Source organism: Myotis daubentonii, chromosome 11 (assembly GCF_963259705.1).
Source record: "Myotis daubentonii chromosome 11, mMyoDau2.1, whole genome shotgun sequence".
Lineage (NCBI taxonomy): Eukaryota > Metazoa > Chordata > Mammalia > Chiroptera > Vespertilionidae > Myotis > Myotis daubentonii.
In genome coordinates, this window is record NC_081850.1 from 22,772,356 (window position 1) to 22,783,437 (window position 11,082).

An 11,082-nucleotide genomic window follows, 5' to 3' on the forward strand; every position below is an offset into this window, starting at 1 on the left:
AGCTTTTCTTTTTAAGTATGAATCGTCAACAAACAATTCAATCCAGGTTCTCCAAGGGAATGTGTAGGCTCGGGAAGAAGTGCCACTTTAGACTGAGAAGATTTCATGAGAACTGAGTGGGTTGGTCTGTAAAGATGATGCTTGTGTACCTGTGTCCCTGGAACCCAGCCAAAGGCCAGCCTTTACTACTCAGGACTTAACCAAGAGTCCTGATAACAGGCAGATGAACTAAACAAAGCCCTTCTCAAGAACGCAAGACCTACAAAGAAGCCCTTACTAGGCTTTGATTTGGTAACTCAAGCCAAAGTTTGTCCATAAAATATAGGACTCGGGGTCCCTTCTGAACTCCCCAGCAACCAGGGTTGGCTCGAGGAGAGAGTTGAGACATCAGAGACCTCTGTCCATCCTGTACTTAGACTTCCTCTTGTAGACAACACTCTAGACCAGGGGTGGGCAAACTTTTTGGCTCGAGGGCCACAATGGGTTCTTAAACTGGACCGGAGGGCCGGAACAAAAGCATGGATGGAGTGTTTGTGTGAACTAATATAAATTCAAAGTAAACATCATTACATAAAAGGGTACGGTCTCTTTTTTTTTTTTAGTTTTATTCATTTCAAACGGGCCGGATCCAGCCCGCGGGCCGTAGTTTGCCCACGGCTGCTCTAGATGGTCACTCAAGACATGCCGACAGGTCATAGGGCCGTATGTTACAAAGTTGGAAAATAATTTCATCAAGGAACAATAAAAATTCAATCACAACCACAAAAAATATCCCCAAGAACTTCATTCCTAGGAATATAAAAAGCAGCCCAATGCTGAAAGGCTTTCTGAAGTATCAGAGCTGCATCCAGTGTGGATTTCTCTCTCAGGAAAGGGCAGGTAGAGAAGAGGGGTCACAGTGTGCTCACTAGGACTGAGTTCAGGGTCCTGGTGCAAAGCAGGGCTGGCTTCCGGTGAATCTCAGCAGTTGTTTGTTAATGCCTTTCAGTCGAGGACCGGCAGGCGTACATCTGCAGTTAAATAACTTGTTGTATTACTACTCATTGCAAGGAGGGAGAATGCACAGCCTGGGAACCACAGGGCAACTGAGTAAGAAGCATCAGAAAGAACTTGAGAGTTTGGGGAAGGTTTAAGGAAGTAGGACTTGCTTTGGATTGAATGCTGTCAGGAATTGGGAGTAATTCCATGGCTGAGTATCTTAACAAGTCTTATATAGAAAACTAGAGGCCTGGTGCATGAACATTCGTGCACTTGGCGGGGGGAGGGGTGTCCCTGTGGGAGCCTCTTGCAGTCCAGGGCCCCTTGGGGGATATCCACCTGCCGATTTAGGCCCCCTCCCCAAGGACATCCTTAGTGCTGCCAAGGAGGTGAGAGAGGCTCCCGCCACCACTGCTGCGCTCGTAGCCGTCAGCCCGGCTTGTAGCTGAGCGGAGCTCCCCTGTGGGAGTGCACTGACCACCAGGGGGCAGCTCCTGCATTGAGCATCTTCCCCCTGGTGGTCAGTGCGGGTCATAGCAAACAGTTGTTCCCAGTAGTTCCACCATTAGGGTCAATCTGCATATTACCCTTTTATTATATATAGGATGGGAAGACTAGAATGAGGCTTAATCTATATTGGTAAGGAAAATGGCAGTCACTCATATTAACCAAGATGGGAGACATTTTGGTCATGTTTATGGTTTAGACTATATTCATGGTTTTATCTATGTCCGAACATAACCAAAGAGTGGTTTTATTTGATTCTAACATTTTGATTTTCTTACATTCAACAGGAAAATATCGAGGCCAGCTCAGATCCTAGCAACAAGGCCCAGAGAACAGGATCAAGCTAGCTCTCAGATGTCCGGAGCTGCATTTCTCTCTCTCTTAAATGTCTAGGACTGAAACTTTGAAAACACACACACACACACACACACACACACACACACACACACACGGACATGTGCACACACATGTGTACACACCAGGGTATTATTCTTAAAAGCACAAAGCCAAGAATGTTTTGATAGAGCTACTGAGTCATAATCAACAAAGAGCAAGGTTTGAAAATGTATAACAATAGCTATGTTCTTAAGAAGCTCACTGGAAACTGAGGGTGGAGGTTTAATCTGATTAAAATCAGTGATGGAATGTTGGGATGGTTAATTTTGTCAACCTGATGGGCCACAGGTGCCCAGATATCTGGTCCCACGTTACTCTGGGTGAGTCTGTGAGGATGTTTCTGGGTAAGATTAACATCTGAACCAGTCAACTGAGTCAAGCAGATTACTTTCCCTCATGTGGGTGGGCCTCACCCAACCAGTGGAAGACCTGCATAGAACAAATCCTGAGTCAGAGGAAACTGCTCTCACCTGGTTGCTCAGACCTGGAACAACAGTCTGCTCCTGCCTTCAGACTCGTCAGCTTTCCTGGGTCTCCAGCTTGCTGGCTGCAGACCTTGGGACTTCTCATCCTCCATAATCAGGTGAGCCAGTTACTTACAGTACATCATAGAAATATTATTTATGATTATGTGTAAATCATACATATGTGTGTGTGTATATATACATATGTGTGTATATATAGCCATATACACACACAAAGCCTACTGGTTCTGTTTCTCTGGAGAATATTGACTAATACAAATATCAAGTTGATAATAACTGGTATGAGTCATATACAGACAGTCTTTTTACAAATAACCACTTCTTGAACCTTCTCCATGGTAAGAAACATTTCACATACTTTAAATAAGAGTAAATGGGAAAAGCAAAGGATTGTTAGTGAAAACTGTTCTTACTGTTCTTCGACCAAAGAAGTTTCTACAGACCCACAGGGGTCACTGTAATGGAGGAATGTGTTCAGTTGACGAGCGCTCCTTTAATTCACATTTTAACTGATTTTTCTGCCTGTCACAGACCCAGGATTCTGTATGGGATCCCTCTTAAGGGATAAAAGTGACATCAGATATTCCAATTCCTGAGACATAAAAGTTCTGGAAGTCTCATAGGCACTGAGCAAATGCCAAAAGATAAGTAAAAGAGATTGTAAGAGGCCAAAGATTCAGACAGCAACTCTATGTTGAATACAGAAAACAAAGTAAACAATCCATAACATAGTCTTCAAATTCATTTTTCCATTGTTAAAAATCATGGCAGAATTACACTCAAGTTTGTTTTTACGTACTAAGATTCTTTAAAGAAATGCATGTACGTGTGTATAAGTCCCTCAGAAGTCACCTAAAACCCCTCTTCAAGTTTTAGGAATAATCGCATGGTTGTAAAGCTTATTAGATGCAGCAGGCTATACATACTGGAGTTTCCAGATTGGGCACAAGGGTATTCTTGGGGTGACCACGTTGGAGCCTCTTAAGAGATTCTAGACATCTGCATCCTAAGACTTCCAACTCATCTACACAACCAGTTGTGTGTTAGTGCCTTTCACGCAATGATTTTGGAAACTGAGCTACCAAAACACACACAGCAATTTAGACAGAGGTAAGACCTGTTGGAAAGAGATAAGACCTGGAAGATGGGGCCAGAATTTACTTGGACTTAGAGGAATGGACAGGAATCAAGAGGATCTGTCAGCAGGCCATGCAGATGAAAGGAAAACAAGGTGGAAAAGAGCCAGTTACCTGTGGTTTGTGCACCACGTCTTAGAATAAGCATTTACCAATATAACTCTTTGTATTTGTTTACCCTCATGTGTGTTGTACAAAAGGCTAGATGGCCTCAGTCCCTGTGCCTCAGGAGAAGGTCAGGCTCGCTTGAGCGTGTGCCAGCCACGGCTGCCTTTCTGAATCCGTCTGAATCTGCAGGGCTTGGCCGTGCTGTATTGTAGTTTACAAACTAAGTGTGGCAAAACCACAAGAATTCTTCTCCCATGGGACTCCAACCCCCAAAGTCACTCAAAGTCTGCGCGAGTGATGACAGGATTTCCTATTTGGATCGAAGTATCAAAATCAGGATGACATACTGGTCAAAGGTTTGCAAGTGCAGAGGCTGAAGATCCAGCTCCCCCACGTAATGGCTGTGAGATCTTGGGACAGTTAGTTTCCTGAGCCTCATTTTCCTCACAGGACTGTTTCAGGGATGAGACCAGTTAGCACCGTGCCCAGTCCATAGCTCAACAACGGCCAGTCCATGCCTATCGCCATCACCTGAATGGAATGTACGGAGGGAAACCGGTTGACATTTAAATGGCATCTAGGATGAGGCAGGCAGGGTACCAGTCATTTTCATGCATGACCTCCTCTAATCTTCACAGCGTCCCGGGAGGTACGCTTCTGTGTCCTCGGAGACGGAAGCAGAGACTGCAACACAGCAAAGTGCAGCGGAAAGTGCACTGAGCGGGGAGGGTGTCCTAGCAGAGGGGCGCCAATTCCTCCTTCAGTTCACGGGTCATGAGCCCAAGGCCCCACATGATGAAGCTACTGTGTATGGAGTTATAGTCAGGTTTCACAGTGCTGACAGGAATTTTAAAGGGGAAAAATAATACCTTGGAGGAGCTATAGTGACAATGAATCAACATTTGCAGTATTTTAGAGCAATACTTGGAAGAAACTGTCAGTAATTCTTGTTTCACAACTTGTCTAAGCAGCCCCAAATCTACTGTCCTGGAGGTTGTGGCTGATAATGTCAAAGACAGTCAAATTGACAGGGCTATTGGGGGCTGGAGAGGAGCGAAGTGCCTTCTCCCTTCCTCGCACCTGCAGCCTGGCGAGCTGCCACCTGGTGATAGCAGAGCTCCACGCATCCGAGAGGAAAGGGCGTTCTTGCTATGAAATCAGCCACAAACGTGCTGATTGGTTTTTGTTTGAGGAATAGCTTTCTCTATTTTTTAGAAAATAGCTAAAAGTTAGGTTATTAATTAAACCAGTCTTATCCACCCAGACATACTCGAGTGAATTTGGGGGGAAATTATGCAGTTGAGCAAGTCTCCTGCTAGTCCTCATCGCTAGAGCCAGCTAATCATATTCCTGTTCTGCTCTATTACAGACCCTGGTCGGAGGGTTGCTCTCCTGGCTCCCTTACGGCTTAGCTGGTCCCAGCAGCGCTCTTGCAGCCTCCCCCCACCTCGCCTACTGTTCCTCACATCCATTTCCCTCCCTTTATCCACCCCCCCCACCCCCGTGGCTTTTCTAAAAGGGTCCTCTTTTCTGTCTTCTGGAAACTCTCAAATCCCAAATAATTGCAGAATCTTTCATCAAAGCTTGCAGTTTTTATTCTTTTTAAAAAACTTATTTTGACAATTGTCTCATGCTCTCTCTAGCTAGATTATTTGCAGATAAACAGTTTGAAAGCTCATGTATTCATTTTACAAATTTTCATTGCAAGTCAGTATTCAGTTCTAGTGTAAATAACAAAGTCCATGGAATGTTCCATGCTTCAGTCTTGAGTTATGTTTTAGAATAATAAGAAGAGGGCCACTTTAATTTCTTTATTACACAATAGATCACTTGAAAGATTAACACTGTCTGAACTCCATCACCAAAGCTTAAGGCCAGGGGGCTGCCCTGACCATTGAAATTAGGGCTTTTCTTTGTTGCCAACACATGCTGAACCTCTATTGGAAATAACTACAGAAAAAATTTAAAATGAAACAGCTGATATTTTGCTCTTAACAAAAGCGAAATGTACTAAATTAAATTCCTGATTTTATCCTCCTACTAGCCTGCACCCCAGTTATCAGTTAAAATACAATGCTCTGGCGGGTGTTGCTCAGTGGTTAGAGTGTTGGCTGGCATTTCCGGTCAAGGGCAAGTACCTGGGTTGCAGGTTCGATCTCTAGTCATGGTCGGGGCAAGTGTGGAAGGCAGCCAATCCATGTGTCTCTCTCGCATAGATCTTTCTCTCTATCTTATCTCACCCCTCTCTCCCCCCCTTCCACTTTCTCTGGAAATCAATTAAAAAATATCCTCCGGTGATGATTAACAACAACAAAAATACACCAACCCTGTTGTCAATAAAGACAGTCCTCTTTTCACCATGTGGGGCTGTCTGGACATATAGCCAGGACCACCTCTCACTTCCAAAGCAAACACCGTGTTTCCCAGGAACTCCCTTCTATGTGGTTCGAGGTTTGTTTTTTGCATTAAGAGGAACACGCATAGCTAGGCCAATCTTCTGGGCAGGCCACTGTGGCTAGGGCGATGACTTCTTAGCTTTTTGCTAACTCCAGATTCCCTCCAGGGTCCAGCTATTCCAGCTGAAACCTCCAGGGACTGTTTCTCTGGTGGTTTCCCTATGTTCTGAGCCTCCCTCCATCATCCTACAGCTTAATCATGTGTAAGCCCGAGGTCCTATACTGCACCCCTTCACTCCTGTAATACATGCTGTGGCTCTATTTTCTGGATTGAACCCATTTTCATCATTAAAAATTATACTAGTGGTTATTACAGGAGATCGAAGAAAAAATTTCACAACATCCTGCAAAAGTTTGTCTAGTGAAAAAGGCAAACAATACTAATTAATGGAGCAAATGGGGGAAATAGTTTTCTATTTTTACAGATGGCTGAATTCACACAAGAAAAAAAGAAATATTTGAATGCAAGTGAGGATCCTGTGTTAGGTGCCTTTACTGATAAAAAAAAAATCACAGATTTTTACTTTGGAAAACATTGCTTTTCACTGCTTGCTCTCCTGCCCTCTCAGAAGGATGGCTGCACCGCCCGATTCCCAAGGCTTGTTTAGCAGGTTCCCGGCATGCCTCCTGCCTCACCTCAGCTATAGCGTAGCTTGATTTCCTGTTTGTTAATACCTGAAATAGAAACTCTACTGACACTGAATGCATTCCACTGACATTGGCTAGCAGACTTGTAATTGTCTGACCTTCTCATCCTCTCTGCATGTTAAAACTGCTTAAGGAATGGATGTGCTAAAACTTCGGTGCCCTGAAATTGTTGGAGGAAAAGGTCACAGAAATCCAATAAACACGTACTTTTATTTTTCACTGGTGAGGAAGTCCATGATCCAGCACCATACGCCGTGCAAAGAAAGTGTAGAAAAGCATTCGGCCCTCAGAGAGTGCTGACAGCTCTCCGTAAATCCCATACATTCCCCTCCTATCAAGCTATGTTTGCATTAAATTTCCAACTTAGAGCTCTGGAGCAGTGAATCTTTGTTGTATGTATGTTTCCAATTTTGATGTGTAATAGCACCAGGAAGAAGTTAATTATTAAACAACAAGCTCAGAAAGTTATAATTATGTTTTAGATCCTAATTGAAGTTTTTCCTTGTGAGGACTAGGTTACATTAAAATCAAAATGAGGAGAGTTAATTTTATGCATCTGACTTTTCCTTCATGCAATACTGTATTAGTCAGGATGGGATAAGTTTTTCCATAGTAACAAACAACCCCCAAATCTCAGTGGCTTTTCATTGCAAAAGTTTGTTGCTCACTCACAACATGGTGCCCTGTGAGCCAGGAGGGATGCTCTGCCTATCACACTCATGCAGGCATCCTGATGACTGGACACTCAACCATACCTTCTATTTCCAGAAGTGCAGTAGCAGGAGGAAAGAGGTGGATACTCATGTACTTGTGTGTGTGTGTGTGTGTGTATTATTGATTTCAGAGAGGAGGGGAGAGGGGGAGAGAGAGAGAGAGAAGCATCATTGATGCATGCCCCTTCTGGTGATTGAGCCCACAACCCAGGCACATGCCCTGACCAGGAGTCGAACCATGACCTCCTGGTTCGTAGGGCAATGCTCAACCACTGAGAAACACCTGCCCGGCTCATGTGCTTGCTCTCAAAGCTTCTACTTGGAGGTGAAACATGGAACTTCCGTCAGCACCCGAAGAAAGTCATACGGCCTTGATTAACTTCAGAGTGGGTGGATAATTATAATCATAATTATAATCCTAGTATAGGCCAGAGGGAGGACTGGAATATGTACTCATGAGCCAAAACTAAAGTTCTTTTTCAGATTCCAGACACATAAGTATTTCATTAATGGCATTATGAGATTACATCACAATCCAGTGAATGTCTGCCTTATCAATGGGGAACATTCTCCTTGGGAGGAGGGGCATAACCGAGATTTACAATGGTCTGTGGCTGATCAAAGGACCAATTATATAAACAGATACACTTTTTATTAAAAGTTTATTGGGGGAGTGATTGGGAAAAATGTCTAAAAAGGCTCCTTATGAGGTAATATTGAAAATAACGCTGAGAAGCACTGGTGTAGGAAAAAGCTCACTAAACTGGAGAATCAGGAAGCATGAGTTCTAATTCTGGCATTTAAATAGATTAATTAATTGGTCACTCGATTAACTTGAAAAGCTTAGCTCTTCTCATCCTTTGTATTAGTTTCCTAGGATTGTGGTAACAAATTATACAAAGGAGGCGTTGTAAAAGGACAGAAATTCATTCTCTCAGCTCCAAGGGCTCGAGGTCCAAAATCAAGGCATCCCTGAATCATGCTCTGAAGGCCCTGGGGAGCAGCCATCCCACGCGGCTGTCCTTGTCACTCCTCGGGCACTGGCGGCAAACCTGCAGTCTCTGCCTCTGACACCACAGGGTCTGCTTCTCTCGGGGTGTCTGCATTTCCAACTCGCTCTGCTGATAAGGACACTCACTGTTCACTGGATTGTAGCCAGCCCTCATCCAGTATGATCTTCCCAGAACTTGATGACATCTGCAAAGACCCTATTTCCAAATAAGGCCACATTCACAGGTACTGGGGGTTAGGACTTGAACATATCATTTTTGGGGACACAATTAGACTATCAATACTCTGACTCCATAGTTTTATGTATATGAGTTTCTTTGTGTAATTTCCTTTCAGTGCCCACTACATCCAGGCTCTGTGTTTGAGATAGAAAAGAGTCCTTTACTCAAAGCATATTTCTTTAGTCCCTACTGTGTGCCAGGCATTGTCCTAGGCACTAGGGTTGCAGGCGTACAATAAAACAAACAAAATACAGGTGAACAGTTGAACAAATTGTGGCACATCCATATCATGGAATATTACTTGACAATAAAAACAACAAATTATTGACATATACAAGTTGGATGCACTTATGGGGATTATGCTGAATGAAAAAAGTTATAAATTCCAACTCCAAAGGTTACATACTGTGATTCCTCTTATCAAACACTTTTGAAATGATAAATTTTAGAACAGAGGACAGTTAACAGTTGCCAGGGTTTGGGAGGAGGGTCGAAGGGAAGGTAGTGTGGCTGTAAAAGGGCAGCATGAGGGATCCCTGTCATGATGGAGGGATCCACTAGCTTGAGTGTGGTTGCGGATACATGAATCTAGGCATGTGCTAAAATGATAGAGTGCTAAACACATAGACACACAGAATAAAACCGGGGAAACTGAATAAGATTGGTGTAATTGACTCACTCCCAATGTCCTGGCTTCAGTATCATACACATTATACTGTTACAATGTTATTTGGGAGAAACTGGGGAAAGTGCACATGAGTTCTTCTCTATGTTGTTTCTTACAACTGTGTGTGAATCTACAATTATCTCAATAAAAATCTTAATTAAAATTTTATCTGGAAAAGGAACTGCACAGTAAGAGGCTTCCAAAAATAAAAGACACACAAACAAAACACCATTGAAGGAGATATATCTAACTAGATATCAAGAAATAATATAAAGCCACAATAATTAAACAGAGTGTTATTAGTACAGGGGGTCAATCGCACATGATAGAGAATCCACAAACAGAACCATGTATATTTGAGGATGTATGTTATGAAGACAATACTTTATGTCATTGGGGAAAGGAAAGGTTAAGTAATAGAAAAGTTTATTATTAATTTGGAGAAAATAGGTCCTTATGTCATACTACAAACAAAATAAATTCAAGATGGATTAAAATTAATGTATAAAGAACAAAGCTATACAGCTGGTCCTCGATGGAATATAGGAGGGTTTTAAAATATATATAATTTTAAGGTAGGGAAGAGATTTTGGAGAAAGGCAAAAAATTAACAGAAAGTAGACAAATTATTTTTAAGGAATTAATTTAATGAACACTTTGTGATAGGACCACAGTTTGTAAAACTCCATTGGGAGTTACTTTGCTATTTTATGACACCTGGAAAACAATCAACTTGCCCAGGTAAACTAATGAATTTGCCTTCATAGACAGGTGATTCTGTTGTAAGACATGATGCAACCCTAACATGTGACTCGGTGGGTCGGCAGTCCCCGGCTCATGATGGACAGCTGTGCCTGCTCACATAGCCTCACACTGTCATATGGTCAGGCACTCAGGAGCCAGTCTGGAGCTGCATTTTGTACATCTTTCTCCAGAAACAGATGCTGCTCTGTGACTCTCCTATTGGGGTTCCTCAGAAAACCCTCACAGTCACCACGGAGCTTCTATGCTGCTAGCACCCTCCTCACCAGAGAATCCTTACTGTTCTAATGAAGGGAGCGGCCTCTGGGCTCTCCTGGGCAGCAAAGTCAGCTGGTGAGCTGTATAGTTTCTATAATAAATCTAATCTAGCAAGACCACTCTTTAGACCATTTGACCTCTTCATCAAAACATTGCTGGTATAATTATGGAACCTCTACTCAGTTTGCCATAGGCTATCACTTTTTTCAAAGTTTCAAGGAGTCATGTTAGCAGCATATGAAGACCAGTCTCAGGTGTTCTTGGCCAGATGTTAAATTATGACTCACAGGAGAGTGTCCCGTATCAACAAACTCTTCCATGTCCAGATTTATATTCTGTTCAGTACCCTCAAGATTTCAGATATGTTCTCCCGGTTCTTGCTGCTATTATTTTAGCTAGACTCCGTAGCTCTTCTGTGAAATATATCTTTACTTTTCAAGTTTGGGCATCACTTCCACAGTTGAGCCATGCCACAACTGGACAGTAATTATTGATCTCAAAGCAATGGGAGATGGGGGATGACCTTGAAGAAGGTGAGCATCAGTTTGAGAGGCATTTGTCTCAAGTGAAGTCTTTGCCTGGTCTCTAGGCAAAGGAGGGCTGCTCTCCTCTAGCAGAGGAGGAGTGGGCCTCTTGTGTCAGGCTAGAGGGTTCAGAGGAATCGAAGGGCTCAAAATTCACACCTGCATTTTCTCTGATCTCTCCTGCCTGGTTCTCAGCACCCCACCCTTCCCTT